Source organism: Cucurbita moschata, unplaced genomic scaffold (genome assembly GCF_002738365.1).
Source record: "Cucurbita moschata cultivar Rifu unplaced genomic scaffold, Cmos_1.0 Cmo_Scf00017, whole genome shotgun sequence".
Classification (NCBI taxonomy): domain Eukaryota; kingdom Viridiplantae; phylum Streptophyta; class Magnoliopsida; order Cucurbitales; family Cucurbitaceae; genus Cucurbita; species Cucurbita moschata.
In genome coordinates, this window is record NW_019268533.1 from 4,602,863 (window position 1) to 4,624,312 (window position 21,450).

Sequence of the window (21,450 nt, forward strand, 5' to 3'; positions counted from 1 at the left end):
GAATGCCCAAAACCTCTATATTTAAACTCATTTACTTTCCACCATGCCAAAACATCAAAATTATCAAGTTATTCACTAGGGTCAGATAAATATCGATCCACATCATTCTTTAACTCGAGTGAGCTTTGCTCTTCTCTTCTTCGTTTTTATTTTGATAATACTAATATTGAACCACTCAAATTCACTTCATCAATTGTTCCATCTTCATACTCATGGACTTAGAAGTGAGTCTTGATTCAAATTCACGATGATCTTGAGCATTATAGTAATCACACAAATGAATTAAATAATTCTTTATGCCATCTACCATCACTTTTCACATGGACTATTTCTTTAAGCTCTTCATTCATAATCAAGTTAATTATGTGAGCACAACACCTCATGGGTAATATTTTTCCATTTAAGACAAGTGAATTCCAACTCCTACGTCTATTCATAGTATATAAAATATCTATATCATTGGAACTTGCATTATCAAGTGTGACGGAGAAAACCTTATCGATTTTTCATTCCAATTAACAACTCTCAATAATCTTGCTAATAGTCTCTCCGTTGTGGTTAGCAACTTGACAAAAGTTGAGAATTATTCTATGCAAATTTCATTCTTAATCAGTAAAATGTGTGGTTATTACCATATAATTAATGTTTTGTAACGAATTCCATGTGTCAAAGGTAAGACAAACTCTTTTGGAATGACGGGCAATAAGATCTTTCAACTTCTTTTTTTTCTTCTAGACAGAGTTGAAATACATCTCTAGCAATGGTTACTTTTAATGGAGGGTCAAACTTAGGATATGCAATACTACAAAACAATTTGAAACCCTCCATCTCTACAAATTTAAATAACAACTCATCCATAATTATCATCTTAGCACATGCTCCTCTACATATTGTTTGACTAAATAATGAAGTAACAATATTACTACCACCCTTTCCATCTATTGAAGGTTGAAAACTTAGAGTGGTTTGTTTTTTGTCCTCCACCTTGTATGCGTACTTTCTACACTAATTTTTTAAGTGCTTCCATAACGTGCTAGTTCCACAAGAATTAGTATCACAAGCATACTCTTTAGAACAATAGTTGTACTTGCACCTCTTATTATTGTTCTCTAATCTTGTAAAATGATCCCATATGGTTGATTTACTAGGTTTTTTCTTCTTAAATTCAGATTGTGCAGCCAATGGTGGCTTCAATGCATTATAATTACTAAAGCTACTTGCACATCCAGTTGCACTATTGCTTTCCATCTATAAAGAGTAAAATACAACTTATGATTTAAACATTACCCAATATGAACAATTACTATAGGATGCATCAAAGTTAAAATATACAATCATTCTTTGCAAAGGGATATAACAAAAAAAGAAAAACCTTACCCGTTATGGCGTTCTAGGAGACTAAAGAGAGAAAGACGGCGCGCGAGATAGAAACAAGACAAAAAACGCGAAAGAATGCTATTGAGATCAAATTCTTCCTGAGAGACTACGTGTCAAAGTAGAAATTTATATTTTAGCTGAAGGTTTGTATTTTCGGGTGAAGCGAAGAAAGAAGAGGCTGAAAGAGAGAATGAGGGTGTGAGAGAGAAAGACAAAAGTTTGTATTTTAACTTAGGCTGAGACAGAAGAAGCTGAGAGGAGAGAGAGAGAGCAGACAGGAGAGAGAGAGGCTGAGGCAGAGAAATGTTGGGCTGACTAGGAAATGAGGCTTTTTTGTCCTATTTAAGTAATTGAAGTTGAGAGAGATTTGTTATTTTAAAATTGTTTACACCATTTTAATTAATTATTGAGTTTTGTTAAAAAGTTTCAGCTTGGGTTATTGGATTTTGATTTTGGCCCTTCGGTTAAACTCTTACGATTGGAGTATAAGAGATCTTAAAAAAGATTCAGAGATTTCTTATTCCTATGAATTGGGATGTTCTTCTTTCAGAATTTGATGGATGATCTTAGAGTAAAATTGGGGGTGACTTCAAATTTTTTTTTTCAATATTTTCGAATTGAGTTGGGTTAACCTAATCAATTTCTTTTGGAACTCGAACCCAACCCAAATCAAATCGGATTAAAAAAAATGGATCTAACCCAAATCCAAAATCCAACACAACCCAACCCAATCCTTATATTTTGGGTTGGATCGGGTTGGGTTCTCGGATTTCTGCGTTGAGTGTATACTCCTAATAGGTAGAAAAAAAAGGAGGTATGTTGCTCATACAGCAGAGACATATGTTACTCAAAGTCTGTCTAACGATTACATGATAAAAAACTTGAAATTGTTTGAGTGCTCTACTGCCTTGTATTGAAAGGTACTCTGTAGTTGTGGTACTACTCTTTGGTCTTTCAAAACTTCATTGTAATATATGTGGTTGAGTTAACATGTGCTAGATTTGGTTTGATAATAATGGTTCCCAACGCTATAGATCACAATGTAAAACTACAGTAAATCCCATAATATTTAATGACTCTTTCGATAGTTTCATAAATCCTTTACCCCTACATGCATGAAAAATAACATTCTAAAATTTAAAAATAAAAAAAATGGATTAATATTACAAGGAAGACACAAACAGACTACTCACTTGTAGCTCTAATTAGAGCTAGTTCTTCATCTTATTTGAAATCACATTAGTAGCAAGGAAGACACAAACAAACTGCTCACTCTACATTATACATGGATCAATTCAAGTACATAATGATAAAAATAAATTTAAATGAACTAAATACTTCTCTTGCTTTTTTTAGTGAAAATTTTTACACTATATATTGGCGTATGAAAAGCATATTCAAACACCATTTTCGGGTTGCCAACATAAAAGAAAAACTCGTAGCAAAAATCTCATGAAGAGTTGAAAGAGATTAAGATTAATTGGTTCTCCTTTCATAATCATTATGAGCCAATTCAATTGTAGCAAGTGCAACATGTATAAAACATGAATCAGCACAAATAATAATAATAATAATAATAAAAAATAAAAAAAAGATTGAAGTTTTTTTTTATGGACAAGCCTTGGCTCGAGCTAATGATAACTTGCAATTCAGTATACAAATTGTCGTTGATGAAGGGAGGAAACGTGGGAGCATCATCATAATTGCTGCCATTTTCTTTAACACTTGAAGTGAACAAGCAACTCCTTCTTTGTCCGAGGGGAGGAGGATACTTTATATAGTGAACAAGTAGCTCCTTTCGTCCGTGCATGGCAATGACCAAAAATTGATTTTTAATAAATCACATGCTTTTATGCAATATTGTTTGGGCAAAGATAGCATTGGTGTTGTTTATGCTTTTATGTACGAGACAAGCCAGAAGGAACTTCTTTTGCCGGTTCTATTTCATTGTAGATGGTATAAGTCTTATAAGTATGCTCACGTGGGAAGGTTTTTCTTTTGAAGCTTTTATGCCATGTATTATGCTATTTCATTTTGACTCTTCCAATATTGTGATAACTTTATTTAAAATCTTGCTTATTGATGTAACCTATAACTTGTAGTACAATTGTAAGTATAAGTGCACTATCTCTCATTGAAGTGTTGTAGTGAATTTTTGGTAACCTTTAACGACATAATCAGATGTGTCTAGGGTTTCTCAAAGGCTCGATGAGCCAAGCCAAGCATGTATTGTAGGTGAAGGCTTGCTTTGTTTGTGTGTGAATAAAACTACAAGACCTTGATTTTCTCCCAGTATGGGCACGGTAGAATCCAAGCTTTTCGAGTTGATTTGAGTTCTCTTTTACCTTGGGTTGGAAATGACAATGGCTAGTTACATACTTATGAGTTCTCTAATCCCGCGTTTAATGATTTGAAAGTTCTACCTCTACTAGAGAATGCTTCACAAGTATGGCATTACACTCGTGTGTGAAACTAGAGTTCTACTCTTTGTAATCAAGATATCCTAAACAAGGGTTGGTTCTTACAACGCCTATTTGAACATTCTCCATCTAGACGGCGAAGGCATGACCATAGCTTGGCCTCTTTTTTCCTGTTTTTCTCGATCATGGGGTTCACTGGACTACCTTGAAAGTTCCACGTCCTCCACCTTGTGAGCATGCATGCCCTGACCAAAGGAGAGGTTAGAACACGATTTTATGGTCCTGATAACCACGTGCTGCTTTTGGATTTGTTCCTCTCCACCAAGGTCCAAAGCTATTTGTTATCTATTAGGTGATCCATCAATAGGAATATCCACCCCATATCTCATTAGTGGCATAAAGCGCACATCATGTTTTCGGAAGTCCATAACTGACACTTAGCTCGTGAAGATTCAAACCAAACTTGAAGCCATGACCTCCATAGCTTCACTCTCAATCTTGATGGATCTTATTTTTTGACTTCCAACTAAACCAAACTCACTTGTGAAAATAAATTGTTTGAGGGGTACTTAATTCCTACAGTGGCCACCCTTGCTTGTAAGAACAATATTGTCTGGGTCTACTATGTGGTTTGCTCCAAGGCATACTCTATATTGTCTAGGCGTACTACGTGCTCTCCATGGAAGCATGCTTGACCTCTAGAATTATGGTCACAGGAGGCTAGGTCCTAGGTAATTCACCTCATACTAGGCCTTAGAAAGTCTCATGTACATTTTTGGACGTCTCGCACTCTGCGGCGTCACCTCTCTGTCTTCCTAAGGCTAGTAACCTATAACATGATCCCTCTTGGCCTCCTCATAATAACTCGAATATAGTATCGACGTATAGAGTGAACATTCATTATTTATCACCTTAAGGCATAATTATAGCTACCACGTAGCCGAAGACAAACATCAAGTTCAAATGCTTTACATCATATCAAAACCTACTAAAAAGGGTTAGACTGCATACCTGGTCGCGACGAGGCATGTCGTCAAGCTGAGTCACAGAGGTGTACGACTCTCTATCCTAGAAAAAAGTCTACAAAATCTAAAACCTGGCTGCTGATACCAATCTCTCATGACCCAATTTTCAAGGCTTCGAAAACCGAATTGAGACTAAAAAACAAATAAAATTAAAAAGAAGATAAAATGGAAGATTGAAATCCAATAAAATTTAAAACAAGAAAAAGGAGTCAACCACACCAAAACTAAATACAAAATTAAAATCAAATATTACAAACTAAAAATACAATTATGAAAGAAAATACAAAAGACTCCAAATGTGAAAATGGACTGACGTTCGGGAACGACACCTCTCTATGACAATGCAGCTTTCGAACACCTCCCCACCTCGACCGATACCTGAAAAAAAGAAAAGAAAAGAAAGAAAGCGAGGTGAGTATAAAAATATACTCAGTAAGCAACCTACTTGTAGGTTCTTAATCGCATCCAAATCTTAGGAGAGAACTACCAACTATGCTCTAGATCCTGGAGTCTCAGAACTCTTAGTACACAACTCGGGGTAGAAGGACTTAACCTTTGAAGTGACATTCAACGTTTGAGGACCGCATGGTCACGTCCTTTCATAGGACGGACTCATCATGCAGGCAAAGAGGTGTTCCCTCATAAATACATGTACTCCTCGTACAACCCAGTTGGAATTAGTCACCTTATGGTCAACGTCTTTCCATAGGACGGACTCATCATGCAGGCGACCTTGACCCACCCCGCGTGATCAACATCTTACCATAGACAGATCCCCATGCAGAGTAGTCGATCTACCACTGAGTAACATCTCCCTAATTGGCGTCTTGTCTAGCTCAACAGTACCACACTGGAGTAGGAAGGGAAGAGTAACACCTTAATTGGCATCTCGCCTAGCTCAATAGTACTACATCGGAGTAGGAAGGGAAGAGTAACACTTCTCTAACTGGCGTCTCGCCTAGCTCAACAGTTCCACACCAGAGTAGGTAGGGAAGTGGAGTATACTCAAACTCTATACCAGCTATTGTCGGCTAAGAGGTCATCTCTCTACACCTCAGAGTCCTAACGTGGTTCTCTATGCCTCAAGGGTAGTTAAGGCTGTTGAGTTATGGGCCTGGCTTCCAATTTCACTCATTCAACACTTCTAAGTCCATAATAGTCTAGGGTTAAAGGGTCTCTCCCTCTATGCATTCCTGACGTCACCACTGACCGTAACATCAGGTGGGTCCCCTATCTAAACCGCAAGAGTACAACTTAGGCATAACACAACACTACAGCTTATCATTCATATCATATGTTCACACAATCATTCAACAGGAGTTTATGTATGATCAACAATGCATACAATCATACAAGCTCAGTGGGGCGATAACATCTATCAACACCCGGAGCACAAATACACAAATTCTCCCGTCCGCCAACATAGTATGAACAGATAAAAGTAGTAGTAACATATTCCAGCAAGCATACAAACATCAAGTATGAAATCTTACTTAGGCAGCAAGTCCATTAGATATATATATTTAAATTCATATCTACAGAGGATCATTAGATTTAGCCACACCCCGGCGTAATTTTTTCTAGCATGCATGCAAAACCAAGCACACCCTACATGTATTACTTTCTAATTCCATGTGGTTACTTACTGGAATGAAGCGTTCTCTTCAAAACTTACTTTTTAGCTAATTGTGAGCTCCAAATTTCTTGGATGTTCACTGATAGGTCCTAAATCAAGATAAATTTAGGTCAGTATCAAAACTGGGACGAAAAATAGTTAAACAGAAGTCAAATCGGGATAAAAAGGGGCCTCACGCATTGGTTCACGCACCCCACGCACCGGAGGGGTCTCCCACGCGCACAGAGAGGGGATGGAGTTGTGCGATGAGGTGTCCCCACATGGCGAGGGCTGATTGGTCCACTGAGAGTCAGGGCATGCGTTTGAATTTGGACGTGCGTGGATTCCTACGATTTTTCTCATGCTAACGCGTGGCGAATGCGGAGACGGGTTTGGGTCGGTCGACACGTGGGTTCACGAGTTTAGTTGCGGGCGCGAGCCTTCAAATCCTACCCAATGCAAGATTTTTCCGTTAGTTTCCTCCGCCATTACACACTTGACACGTGTCCCACCTTCCAGCGACGCGTGACTCTCTCCTTGCTTGACACACGTCCCTCTATCGTTCATCTTCTTCCTTTCATCTCTGCGATTTTTCAGAAAATCGATTATTTTCTATTTTCTTTAAATTTTTCTATTTCTTCTTACTTAACTCGGATTAATACGATTCCTTCACGAGATTTATAGAGTTTATATCCAATCACGAGGTATTTTTCTTATAACTTATTTTTAACCAAGACATAATTAACTTAGTCCAAAGTTGGTAAGAAATATCAATACTCACATCAATTTGGTGACTGCTGGAACTCCTATTTTCGATCTGAATTGATCAAGACTTCCTTCACGGATTATGAGTGAAATCCTCTCTAGATTAACATACTCAAATTTTAGAATATAAATCCTCATATTTCTCATAGATCTGAGTAAAATTCGAAAGCAAAAGGTCAAGAACTTACCTATGGATTTTCTTCGTTCTTTGACGGTTTTGGACGATTCAATGGTATAGAATGCTTTCTATAGGTTTTGTGAAGGATTTTTGAAGAAATCTCGGCTGGAATCAGACTCCTTGTGGCCGGATCGGAATGTGGTTGTTACTTCTCCTTCTCTCTAGTACCTTCTTTCCCTTTCTATTTTATTTTCTTTTTTTCTTTTCCTCTCTTTCCTTTCCATTTCTATTTACTTTATTTTATTTATCTTTTACTAACCTATATTTTAGGTTCTTAACGAGGAAGACGACAGGATGACCAAATTAAGCCTCTCGGGTTGAGTTTGACCATTTTTCTTTTTATATTTTTCTTGAGTTGATGAGATTTTTCTAACCATTTTTCTCTTCTACCTTGTTTCAAAGTTGGGTCTCTGAGATCCTCAATAAATTCTCAGAAGTTCAACTTAAAGGAAAAGCTTAGGTTTTAAGTTTCTCATCGGGGCTCGGGTGTTACAAATTCTCTCCTCTTTAGAAACATTGGTCATCAAAAGTTGGTTGTTCTTGAAAAAGTTTAGGGTAAGACTTCCTAACGTCATCCTCACGTTCTCAAGTAGCCTCGCTATCCAGATGGTTATCCTAAAAGATTTTGACAACGGGAAACTCCTTGTTTCGCGATCACCTGACATCTTGAGCTATAATTTGGATTGAGGCCTCTTCGTATGATAGATCCTTGCGAAGCAGAAGTGCTTCGTGCTCAATGATGTGTGTGGGGTTCGGTGTTTATTTTCTCAACATGGATACATAAAAAAAAGATGTTCTGTAAAATGGTGAGTGGGTGGCAATGCCAACTTATACGCCGCAACGCCAATCCTCTCAAGGATTTCAAAGGGACATATGAACCTAGGGTTAAAGTTACCCTTTTCCCAAACCTTAAAATCCCTCATGGGCGCTACCTTCAAGAAAACATGTTCGCCTACCACAAACTCGAGATCCTTTCTTCGAGTGTCAGCATAACTCTTTTGCCAGCTTTGTGTAGTAAGTATCCATGATCTGATTTTTTGGACTGCCCCATTTGTGACCTGAACTAATTTCGGTCCCATAAGTTGTTGGATTTCGACCTCTTCCCAAACACTTGTTAGGATCGCACAACAACGCACACACTCGATCTAGATGAACACAAAGAACAAGATAGAGAAAGTGCAAGGAGAGTTCTGGCTAAAGGATTTATATTGATGACTTCAAGTATGTATTGTAAGAGAGAATACAGCGAATACAGAAAGTACTTTTTCAAAGCTCTACCGAACGGGATATATATATGGTTCAGTTTATTGTATATAGTTTTACCAGATTTAACCATCTACTATATATAGCTATTTACCATATATAACTTTACCGGATATAGCTTTACCAAATATAACCGTTGACTAAGCTATAAATAAGAGAGTAGGCTCCATAACCTAACAATTCTCCCACTTGGAGACTGATCCAGTCAACCAAGAATTTCATTCTCAAACGATCATGAATATCTTCGCTGCACCATACCAATTAAGATTTTGCACAACCTCAATATTCCAACATCAACACATTTTGTCAACATGTTTGCTGGATTCTTCACACCCTCTATCTTCTCAAAACACATCACCATCTTCCACTAACCTGCAAGTGAAATGGTATCGCCTTCCGTGTTTTATCTTTAAATAATAGACCGGGTTTCTCACCAACTGTATGACACTCTGACCATCTCTATAAAGAATCTTTTCATGCTGCTTCTTGCCCAATTCTTCCAGATAGTCAATCATCCATATCGTCTTCTTTCCAGCTTCAGCTATTGCCATGTACTCAGCCTTAGTACATGAAGCCTAGACGTCCCATCATCCATGGCTTGCTCCCACTTCGTTATATCCTCCAACTGTGGGCCTCCTCAAAGGGTTGTAGTTCCCTTTCATCAGCAACAGATAGTGTAATGAAGGTACATACATATCTGGTACTCTGATAGTACTGGATGATCTTCTCAACACCGGTTCAGGTGTCACTTGCTCCACTACTAATTCCTCTGCAGTAGTCTTAGGAGTTTCATGAGTATCTGCTACAATATCAATAGGTGAGTTTTCTTGCAACTCAAGCTCAACTCCCACTTGCTTCGTGGTCTTGGAACCTTGCTCTTACATCTGGTTCCTCAATAGTAGTCTCAAGAGTTTCATGAGTATCTGCTACAACATCACTAGGTGAGTTTTCTTGCAACTCAAGCTCAACTCCCACTTGCTTCATTGTCTTGGAACCATGCTCCACATCTGGTTTCTCAGCAGTAGTCTCAGAAGTTTCATGAGTATCTACTACAACATCACTAGGTGAGTTTTCTTACAACTCAAGCTCAACTCCCACTTGCTTCGTCGAACCTAGCTCCACATATGGTTCCATTTCCAACCACACTTTCTTCAATTCTTTGGCAGTCCTCGTGAAGCTAACTAGTTTCTGCTTGCCCATAACGTAGTTCTCACAACGACCCACATCAACAGATTTCAAACCTTCTAAAACTCCTTTCGCGGCCATCGTCTTCATTCCTTTCACGCTCATATGTCCAAGTCTATTGTGCCATAGACTTGAATTTGAAGCACTCTCAGTAACAACAGCTATGTTCATACACCCTGTAGTGGTGTATAAGGTTCCAGATTTTGAGCCACGTGCCACTACCGTAGCACCCTTCATAATCTTCCACGAACTCTTCCCTAACTTTGTTGCATAACCTGTGCTGTCCAACTGACCAATAGAGATCAGGTTCTTTTTGAGACCAGGAATATATCTGACATTCTTTAATGTCCGCTGATTTCCTGCCGGAGTTTTTATGCAGACATCTCCTTTTTCTTTAATCTCCAAATCTTTGTTGTCGGCAAGATACACCTTCTCGAGATTTCCAGACTTGAAATTCCAGAACAACTCTTTATTTGGAGACGAATGAAAAGATGCATCTGAATCCAAAATCCAGGATTCAATCAAACTGTCCACGCTGTGGATTAGAGCATCCCCAATATCTTCTGCTGAATTTATAGAATCATTATCATCTTCAGATTTGTGATTCTGCTTCTTCTTTGGTCTTGTACAACCTTTCCGAAAGTGACCTTTTTCTCCACAATTCCAACACGTTACATTTGGTCTATTTGGAGCTTTTTCTCGGTTCTTTGATTTTGATCCCCCATGTTTGTTTGAGCTCTTTGATTTACTTCTTTCCCTTCGATCGACACTGAGAGCATTGCCTGATGAATCTCTAGTTTCTCGTTTGCGAGTACTTTCGCTGAGAACTACATCTCGAATTTCATCAAACTTCAGTTTATCAGATCCTCAAGAACTCCTGATTGCGACAACAACAGTATCCCATGACTCGGGTAAGGATGACATCAAAATCAACGCTTTAATTTCATCTTCGAAATTAATTTCCACCGAACTCAGTTGACTTAGGATCATATTGAATTCATTTATATGATCAGCAATAGATCCACTTTCAGACATCTGTAGATTGAACAATCTCCGCATCAAATACACCTTGTTCATAGCCGACGGTTTTTCATACATATTTGTCAGCGCCTTCAATAGATCTGACGTTGTCTTCTCCTTGATAATGTTAAATGCCACGTTTCTGGATAGCGTCAACCGGATCAGCCCCAAGGCTTGTCGATCCTTTAGCTTCCACTGTTCCGTGGTCATGGTATCCGGCTTCACCCCCAACAGAAGTTCGTGAAGATCTTTCTGGTACAGATAATCTTCAATCTACATCTTCCAGGAACCGAAATCGGATCCATCAAACTTCTCAATTCCAATCTTTGAACTTTCCATCTTCACAGATCGTGGTGAATTTCGTCTGGCTCTGATACCAGTTGTTAGGATCGCACAACAACGCACACGCTCGATCTAGATGAACACAAAGAACAGGATAGAGAAAAGTGCAAGGAGAACTCTGGCTAAAAGAATTTTTCTATTGATGACTTCACGTATGTACAGTAAGAGAGAATTATAGAGAATAGAAAGTACATTTTCAAAGCTCTACCGGACGAGATATATATATAGCTTTACCAGATTTAACCATCTACTATATATAGCTATTTACTATATATAGCTTTACCAGATTTAACTATCTACTATATATAGCTATTTACCATATATAGCTTTACCAGATTTAACCATCTACTATATATAGCTATTTACCATATATAGCTTTACCGACCGGATATAGCTTTATCAAATATAGCTTTATCGGATATAACCGTTGACCAAGCTATAAATAAGCAGTAGGCTTCATAACCTAACAGTTGGGTACCCAAGGCTTTTTGTAAACCCTTTAAAAAAGATGAGAGGTAAGCCCAGCATCGCGATCAAACACAATGGAAGTAGGCACCCCATGCAACCGGACTATTTCTCGGACGTACAACTGAGCCCATTGATCCACTCAAAATGTGCTCTTACCCGGGATGAAATGAGCTATTTTTGCAGGTCTATAAACAATGACTCAGATCTCACCAAAACCACGTCGAGTCTTAGGTAGATCGGATATGAAATCCATACTCATTTCCTCCCACTTCCACTAGGGTATGTTTAAGGGTTGCAGCAACCCTGCAGGGCGTTGTCTCGGGGCTTTCACCCGCTGAAATGTTAGACAACTTCCCAGCAAGTCTGCGATGCCCTTTTTCATTCCTAGCCACCATTAACTGTTCTTAAGGTCCTGATACATTTTCGTACTACCAGGGTGAAATGTGTAGGACGTGTCGTGTGCTTCAAACATAATCTCCTTAAGGTTTCCCTTATCCCTGGGTACACACAAGCGTCCCTGCCACAAAAGCCCGTCTTCAGATGAAATTGAGAACCCCTCAGCTCTCCCAGCCTCTTGGGTGTCACAAACTTTCTGGAGCTGCGCATATATAGACTGTGCATCAATGATGCGTTTACAAAGTGTGGACTGTACTGTCAACTGAGCTAGTTGTGCGGGGATGTTCTTAACTACTATATCAATCCCAGCTCTTGGGTCTCATCTTGAAGCTTGCTCTGTTGAGTGACCAACACAGAGGTCTGGGCTGTCTTCCTACTCAAGGCATCAACTACCACATTAGCCTTGTCAAGATGATATAGAATCTCAACATCATGGTCTTTCACTAGCTCGAGCCACCCCTTTGTCTCATATCCAACTCCTTCTGAGTGAACAAATATTTAAGGCTTTTATGGTCTGTGTACACTTGGATTCTCTCACCATACAGATAATGCCACCATGTCTTCAGTGCGAACACCATGACAGCTAGCTCCAAGTCATGGGTAGGATAATTTCGCTCATAATCCTTTAACGGTCTAGAAGCGTATGCAATTACTTTCTGATTCTGCATAAGCACACAACCCAAGCCTAGCTGAGGTGTCACTATACAAAACGAGGTTGCTTGTTCCATCGGGCACTGTGAGGACTGGTGCAATCATCAACCTCCTTTTCAACTCTTGGAAGCTTTCTTCAAAGCTGAAGTCCACACAAAGGGCTTCCCTTTTTTGTCAACTAAGTCCTAGCTGCAGATATTTTAAAATTTTTTTAGACAAATCTCCTATGGTAGCCAGCCAAGCCCAAAAGCTTCTTACCTCTGTCACAGGTGTCGACCTTGGCCACCTCCATGACAGCTTCAATCTTAGCTGGATCCACAGTAATTCTCCCTCTTGAGACCACATGTCCTAAAAATGCTACTTCCCGTAGCTAGAACTCACACTCAGAAAACTTGGCACACAATAGGTGAGTTCGCATCACAATCAAAACCATTCACAGGTGATCTTCATACTCTACTTTGGTCTTAGCAGGATCCACAGTTATTCCCTGACTGGATACCACGTGGCTAAGGAAGGCCACCTCCTGTAGCCAGAATGCACACTTCGTGAATTTGTCATATAACTGGTGGGTTCTCAGTAGGATTAAAACTTTCCTCATGTATTCCTCGTGCTCTACCTCAGACTAAGAACACACCAGGATGTCGTAAATGAACACAATCAAGAATATCTTAAACACTCTGTTTATCAACTCCATGAATACTACGAGAGCGTTGGTTAAACCAAAAGACATGACTATGAACTCATATACTCCATAACGGCTTCTAAAGGCATTTTAGGTATGTATTCCTCTCTGATTTTCGTCTAGTGATATCCTGACCTGATTGAGAAGGTCTTTATTGCCTCTCCAAAATAACCTCGTAGTTTCATCTCATTTGGCCAACTATCTTCTCAACGAGACGCCCTGTCACGTAGCTCGCTCGAGTGCTATTACTCATCTGGGCTATTATGTGGATTGAAAGCAAAAGGTCCTTGCATAAGTCCTATGCGTTCACCTAGACTAGCCCCTGTAGTGTCTTATGGTTGGTTCGTTTAGTCACGTCTCCTTTTGTAGTGACATCTCATCACTGGCTTTTTCAAACACGTGAACTTTTCAAGTTCTTGTAGGGGATCCCAGGCAACTTTCTGAAAAAACTCTTATTTGGTAGCTATCCTCAAACTTTGAGGATGCTACATCTAGTGTCTTCTCTATGACATATCATGCCTCTGCTAGTCTTACCTGTTCTCTATGACATATCATGCCTCTGCTAGTCTTACCTGTTTAGAAGTTACCATCTCACTATCCTACAGATAGTTCCCAATATCACGTTGTTTGGAAGTTGTACCTCTACTCCAGAATGCTTCGCAAGTATAGCATTACACTTGTGTGTGAAACTGGAGTTCTACTCTTTATAATCCAGATAATCTAAACAATGGTTGGTTCTTATTAACACCCATCTGGACTTTCTCCCTCTAGACGGCGAAGGCATGGCCATAGCTTGGCCTCCTTTTTCCTGCTATTATTGACCCTGAGGTTCACTGGTTCACTGGACTACCTTGACAGCTCCACGTCCTCCACCATGTGAGTATGCATGCCGTGACCAGAGAATAGGTTAGAACACGGTTTTATGGTCCTGATAACCACGTGCTGCTTTTGGACTTGGTCCTCTCCATCAAGGTCTAAAGCGATTTGTTATCTCTTAGGCGATCCATCAATAGAAATATCCTATACCCCATATCTCATTAGTGGCATAAAGCACACATCTGGCTTCTTGAAGTCCATAATTGGCACTTAGCTCATGAAGACTCCAACAAAACTTGAAACCATGACCTCCATAGCTTCACTCTCAATGTTGGTGAATTTTATTTCTCGACTTCCATCTTAACCAAACTCACTTGTGAAAATAGTTTGCTTGAAGGGTACTTAATTCCTACAGTGGCCGCCTTTGCTTGTAAGAACAATATTGTCTGGGTCTATTATGTGGTTTGCTCCAAGGCATACTCTATACTCTTTAGGCCTACTACGTGCATTCCACGGAGGCATGCTTGACATCTAGAATTATGGTCACACGAGGTTGGGTCCTAGGTAATTCACCTCGTACTAGGCCTTAGAAAGTCTCATGTACATCTTTGGACGTCTCGCACTCTGCGGTGTCACCTATCTATCTTCCTAAGGCTAGTAACCTATAACATGACCCCTCTCAGCCTCCTCACAAGAACTCGAATATAACATCAATGTATAGAGTGAACATTCATTATTTATCGCCCTAAGACATAATTATAGCTACCACGTAACACAAGACAAACATCAAGTTCACATGCTTTACATCATATCAAAACCTACTAAAAAGGGTTAGACAGCATACCTGGTCGCAGCGAGGCATGTCGTCAAGCTGAGTCACAGAGGTGTGCGACTATCCTAGAAAAAAGACTATAGAATCTAAAACCTATTTGCTCTGATTCCAATCTGTCACGACCTAATTTTCGAGCCTTTGAAAACTGAATCGAGACTAAAAGAAACAAATAAATAAATAAAAGAGAAAACAAATAAAATTAAAAGGAAGATAAAATGGAAGATTGAAATCCGATAAAATTTAAAGCAAGAAACAGGAGTCAACGACACCAAAATTAAATACAAAGTTAAAGTCAAATATTACAAACGAAAAATAAAATTATGAAAGAAAATACAAAAGACTCCAAATGTTAAAACGGACTGCCGCTCCGGAACGACACCCCTTTGTGACAGTGCAGCTTTCGAACACCTCCCCACCTCGACCGATACCTGAAAAAAAAAAAAAAAAAAAAGAAGGGAAACGGGGTGAGTATAAAAATATACTCAGTAAGCAACCTACTTGTTGGCTCTTAATTGTATCCAAGTTTTAAGAGAGAACCACCAACTATGCTTTAGATCCTAGAGTCTCAGTACTCGCAGTACACAGCTCGGGGTAGGAGGACTTAACATTTGAAGCGGTATTTAGCGTTTGAGGACCGCATGGTCAACGTCCTTCCATAGGACGGACTCATCATGCAGGTAATGAGGTGCTCTCTCATAAATACATGTACCCCTCATACAACTCAGCTGGAATTAGTCACCGCATGGTCAACGTCCTTCCATAGGACGGACACATCATGCAGGCGACTTTGACCCACCCCGCGTGATCAACATCTTATCATAAGATGGATCCCCATGCAGAGTAGTCGATCTACCATTGAGTAACACCTCCCTAACTGGCGTCTCACCTAGTTCAACAGTACCACACTGGAGTAGGAAGGGAAGAGTAACACCTCCCTAACTGGCGTCTCGCCTAGCTCAACAGTACCACAGTGGAGTAGGAAGGGAAGTAGAGTATACTCGAACGCTATACCAGCTATTGTCGTCTAAGATGTCATCTCTCTACACCTCAGGGTCCTAACGTGGTTCTATATGCCTCAAGGGTAGTTAAGACAGTTGAGTTAGGGGCCTGGCTTCCAATTTCACTCATTCAAGATTTCTAAGTCTATAACAGTCTAGGGTTAAAGGGTCTCTCCCTTTATGCGTCCCTCACGACACCACACACCATAACATCAGGAGGGTCCCCTATCTAAACCCTTCTCAATCCCTACAAGAGTATAGCCGAGACATAACAAAACACTACAACTTATCATTCATATCATATGTTCACACAATCATTCAATAGGAGTTTATGTATGATTAACAATGCATACAGTCATACAAGCTCAATAGGGCGATAACATCCATCAACACCCGGAGCAAAGATGCACAAATTCCCCCGTTCGCCAACATAGTATGAACAAATAAAAGCAGTAGTAAGATAGTCCAACAAGCATATAAACATCGAGTATGAAATCTTACTAAGGGAGCAAGTCCATCATATATAAATATTTAATTTCATATCTATAGAGGATCATTAGATCTAGCTACCTAGGGATAATTTGTTCTAGCATGCATGCAAAACCAAGCACACCCTACAAGTATTACTTCCTAATTTTATGTGGTTACTTAGAATGAAATTAAAGGATAAATGAGTCTTACTATTTATTAGGACCAAATTGAGCATGAAAATGGATAACTAAGCCTATAAATTGGAATATTTATATGATTTAGCTCAATGACATGTTTTAGGGCTTCCTGTCATTAGAATTTGATTTTGAATGATCGGTTGACAATATTGAGACTCTCGCATGATATTTATGACTTCTATATCATGATTATTCATGATGATTATTTATTGCTTCCTAGTATAGGAAAACTTGATTATACCTTAATATATGATTGGAATCATGTGATGTGTACTGGAGTATATGCATGATGAATTAGTGAGCCTTAGCGTTTCTGCAAGTCCTTGAATATTGCATGATGAATTAGTGAGCCTTAGCTTTTCTATGAGTCCTCGAGGATTGCATGACTAATTGGTGAGCCTTAGCTTTTCTTTTACATTTCATTGATCGTAGAGCCATGATTAGGGTATGTTATGATTCTATGGTTTGACTAGTATTACGGAGAGATGATTAGGGTGCAACTTCTAATGGTAAACTTGTCTCAATTGGTAAAGGTATACCTAGTATAAGGACTACAACGTCACTATCACAGCCTAGTTTTCTAGGTTTCGAATCTCATTTTATGAATAAAATGAAAAGTCAAAAGCAATTAAAATAAAAACAATAAAATATAAAATATGATAAAATTTTACTCAATTTAAAATTAAACACCACCACTTGAAATCAGTACAAGTCCATGTTGTTGGAGTTATTACAAATGGAGAATGAGTTCGAGATACAATTTCAAATAAAAAATAAAATGCTCAAATACATAGATATGCAGCTCCCCAATGCTATCCCACCTTAATCGATAGTCAGCAAACACCTAAAAAAAGAGATGTAGAATGGGGCGTAAATAAAAATACTTAGTAAACAACCTACTTGTTGGCTCTCATCACAAGGTCTTAACATCATTTGTGGAAGGTTAACTAGAAAACGCTGGCATAGAGAGACAATCACTCTGAGTATGGGGGTATGGCTTTGTGTGTTTGCCAGCTATTAGGTTACTAGCATGGTCCCACACCCACTCTCAGGATGGGTTTACCTTGCAGAGGCCATGTTCAGAAGACCCTTAGTCATTTCCACAAGATAAAGGCATCTAATCACAACGAGACGCTACACTTTCCACCCTAGGCCTGGCTCGACGATATTGCTTCTGCACTCCTACCACTTCACAAATCACTACTAGCCAAAGGGTGTATCAGAGGAGATGAGAGGCGGAGCCTCCAGTGACATTGTTCACACTACTAATAGGCCTTTTAAGCCTTTTCTGTTTTCTTGGTCATAGAAGTTTACTAGATTCTTCAGGGCGTCTAGACGGTTTAATTCTCATCTCACATTTTCAAGACACTCGAAACTAACTCATTAGGGATAATCTCATTTCAGGAAGCATTAAGGTTTAGACCTCTGATCCTCACTCATGATCTTATGGTGCTCAATCTATTAGAAATGTATAGGCCTAGGTCAACATGAATCTGCTCTAGCTCTGGTGCCTCAATTTTAACTTAGTTCACTCACGCATGGTTTGTTAGGAAGATAAAACTATCCATCAACTAAAACACATAATTCATATTCTAATCATTCATACAAGTTCAACGGTGAGATAACATCTATCAATCATCCAAAACACAAATCACAATACTCATTCTCATTTCTAGCACCGTGGAAAGCATTAAAACCAAGATGCATTTTGAATTCTCATTCTACGGGCATTTTTATAATTTTTCATAACATACTTTGTACACTTTGATGGTTATAATGTACATATATTTTTTGTATGCTAGTACGTCCTAACGTTTCCTACGAGTATTACTTGAAGAAAGTCTAATTGACTACTTGAGTAAAGTGTGTTTTCCCGAGCAAGCTTTTCCACTTGTATAGAGCCATAAATTTTCTAAAACTACTCTAGTGGTCATTAGTTCAAGTTAAATTAAGATTAGTATTGAAATCGGAGTAAAAATAGACTAATGGTAGTCAAAGCGAGCAAAAAATCTCACCTCACACGCACTCAAATGTGGATGGATGGTGACCAACGTGTGCCGGTAACGCGTGAGTGCACACACACTTCAAGAGGATAAGTTATGCTCTTGGCGCGATACGTGGGGCTTTCGATTGGCACATTCAACCCGGATATCTCTCATTTTACCCTCGACTGCGTACGAATTTCCCTTCGATTTTTCATATGTCGACGAGTGTCCCTATTAGGCACGATGCATTCCACGCTCCTTGCTAAACATTTGTCCTAGTCGTTGCCTGATGCGTTCGCCCCCGTCGTGCTTGATGCATGTTGCTTGCGTATTTGGGTTCATGCAAAACTTTTTTCAGAAGTTATTTTTATCCTATTTTCTTCTAATTTTTATATTTTTTTATATGTAACTTGACTCAACTGGTTCCATCGTTAAAGTTTAATAGTTTTCTACCAACATTCTAACAAATTTATTTTCATCATATTTCATTAACTATACAGATAAATAAATGGGTCTAAATTTGGCTAAAAATTCATTTGTTATCATCATTCTTGAGGGTCAATAAGAGCTTTTTGTCTTCTGCCATGTTTTTCCTCAAAGTTCCTTGGGAAAGAAATGTGTGAACTTCTCTCTAAACCAATATAGTCAAACTTCATAACCGAGCTTCTTATAAATCTCACAAATCTCGGAAAAATCGAGACTAAACGTTTAAAGTCCTTACATTTTGATCTTCTTCGTTTCTAGATGGATTTGGAAGATTCAAGGGCAATCTTCAAAATAGTCTTAGGAGGTTTCATCTAGGGACCTTGACGGGAAAACATCTCCAAGTGGCAAATCAAAACACCCTCCATGATTAGTTTCTCTCCATCGGTTCTATCTGTTAAGCATGAGAAATAGAATTGGGATCAAAAGTGTCATCTTAATTAATATTCACCCTAGAATACTTAAAGAAAATATAAACTAACTAAAATTTGAAAATAAAATAAAATAAAATATAGTACTCATCAAATCCTAAAGAAAAATTAGTAACGAATTACGAATATTTAAGATATATTCCATAACTAATTATTATAATATATTCTCCCAATATTATATCTTAATACGATTCTTTTTTCTCTCTTTCTTTTTTCTTTTATTGTTATTATTTTTGTCTTTCTATTTTCTTCCCCAATTAATTTTATACCAAGCTCGTCACAGACTCTAATTAACTAGAGTGAGGAAATGACCATTATACTCCTGGGTTGGCTTTGACTTTTGACTATATTTTCTATTTTTCCACTATTTTCTTTTAAAATATCTACTGTTAACCTATTTTATAACTTTAAAAAAAAAAAAATTGTATAGCACTTTTTTTACACTAGAGTTTACCTAACGGTTGAAATTTGAAGCCTTAAAAAGCGAGTATGTATACTACATATGATATGATCTACGATAGATCTACGAGGTTGTGCCTTACATGAATATGTTATTTAAGGAGTCATTGCATTCATGATTATAATTATATGTATAAAATTCAAAATTTAATTAGTTATGAATCTTTTGAGAATTATTGAGCGTGAGTCCACATTGGCTAACTTAGGGAATGATCATGGATTGATAAGTAAGGAATAGATCTCCATTGGTATGACGCCTTTTGTGGAAGCCCAAAGTAAAGTCATGAGAGTTTATGCTCAAAGTAGACAAATATCATACCATTGTGGAGAGTTCATGATTACTAATAGAATCGTGCCTCTTTTATTCAATTTTGGGGGCAATAACGAAGAAATGCTACTTTTAGCAAAGGATAGTAAGGCATATATATGGAATTATAAGACTTCCACAAAATATTCTAAAAATAATTCTCCATTTATCATCTTTATTACACCAAAAGAGAAAAATTAAAATTAAAGTCATTTAACTTAAAATATTCTCTTGGTAGCTTCTCTAATACTATTTTTTATGATAGGAACTAAAGTTCAAACTATAGAAAATATTTATATTGTTATGTTTTAAAGTTTATGTACTAAATTAAAGTTTAAAAACTTCACCCACAAGTATAATAATTTAGTTATTATAAAGGTATATTTGTAACCATTTACTTAGAGGTTTTGAAATAATTAATCGAAGAAAAGTTCAAATGATAGAAATATTAAAATGAATGGAACTTGATTGGCTGAGATAAGATTAGATTAAATTTACACGTTCCATGCCAAAAGTAAGAACTAAGATGATATAAACAAATATATATTCGGTAAGGTTTTTTTTAAAAAAAAAAAATTATATTTTATTTGTTACAACTTTTTACCTTTTTAATAGAAGAATATATACCTCAGATGTTCAATTTCATGATTATCTAATAACCAAATAGTTATAAATAGAGCTACACAACCCACAACTAAGTAAACATACAGATATCGACTTTAAAATGGCGTCTGTACGTAAGTATATCTTTTGGTAATATTTTCTTATGTTCTTCCTTTGTTAATATACTTTTAGTCTTTACCTAATGCATTCTTTTTTGTATGATTCAGTAAAATCATGGCCAGAACTAAATCTCATGCAGGCTAGCATCGTAGAAAATATTATAAAGAGCCAACATCCTGAGTTTCAGATAGTGATATTGTTAGCAGGAAGTCCCGTGACCAAAGATCTTAAACGTGGACGAGTTCGACTGTTTATAAATATAGCTGGTTTTGTGGTTCAAATTCCTCACGAGGGCTAAAATATCTTAAATATATATGTTTGAGATAATACATAAATAAAGAATAATATTTCCACTACTAAA

General features: G+C 37.9%; 2 long non-coding RNA genes across 4 annotated transcripts; one reads left to right on the top strand and one right to left on the bottom strand.

The window, feature by feature from the left end:
• Positions 1–5,114: 5,114 nt before the first annotated feature.
• LOC111455393 lies at positions 5,115–7,575 on the bottom strand. 3 transcript variants are annotated; one of them, XR_002712580.1, is made up of 5 exons: positions 7,391–7,575; positions 7,219–7,300; positions 6,635–7,020; positions 6,498–6,547; positions 5,115–5,200 (listed from the first exon to the last, which is right to left on the bottom strand). It is a non-coding gene; the product is annotated as an uncharacterized LOC111455393 (long non-coding RNA). The 3 variants fall into 3 exon arrangements; XR_002712581.1 differs by having other exon boundaries at positions 6,469–6,547; XR_002712579.1 differs by lacking the exon at positions 5,115–5,200 and having other exon boundaries at positions 6,369–6,547.
• Positions 7,576–21,033: 13,458 nt separating this feature from the next.
• On the top strand, positions 21,034–21,450 carry LOC111455295. The gene is made up of 2 exons (XR_002712564.1): positions 21,034–21,103; positions 21,197–21,450. It is a non-coding gene; the product is annotated as an uncharacterized LOC111455295 (long non-coding RNA).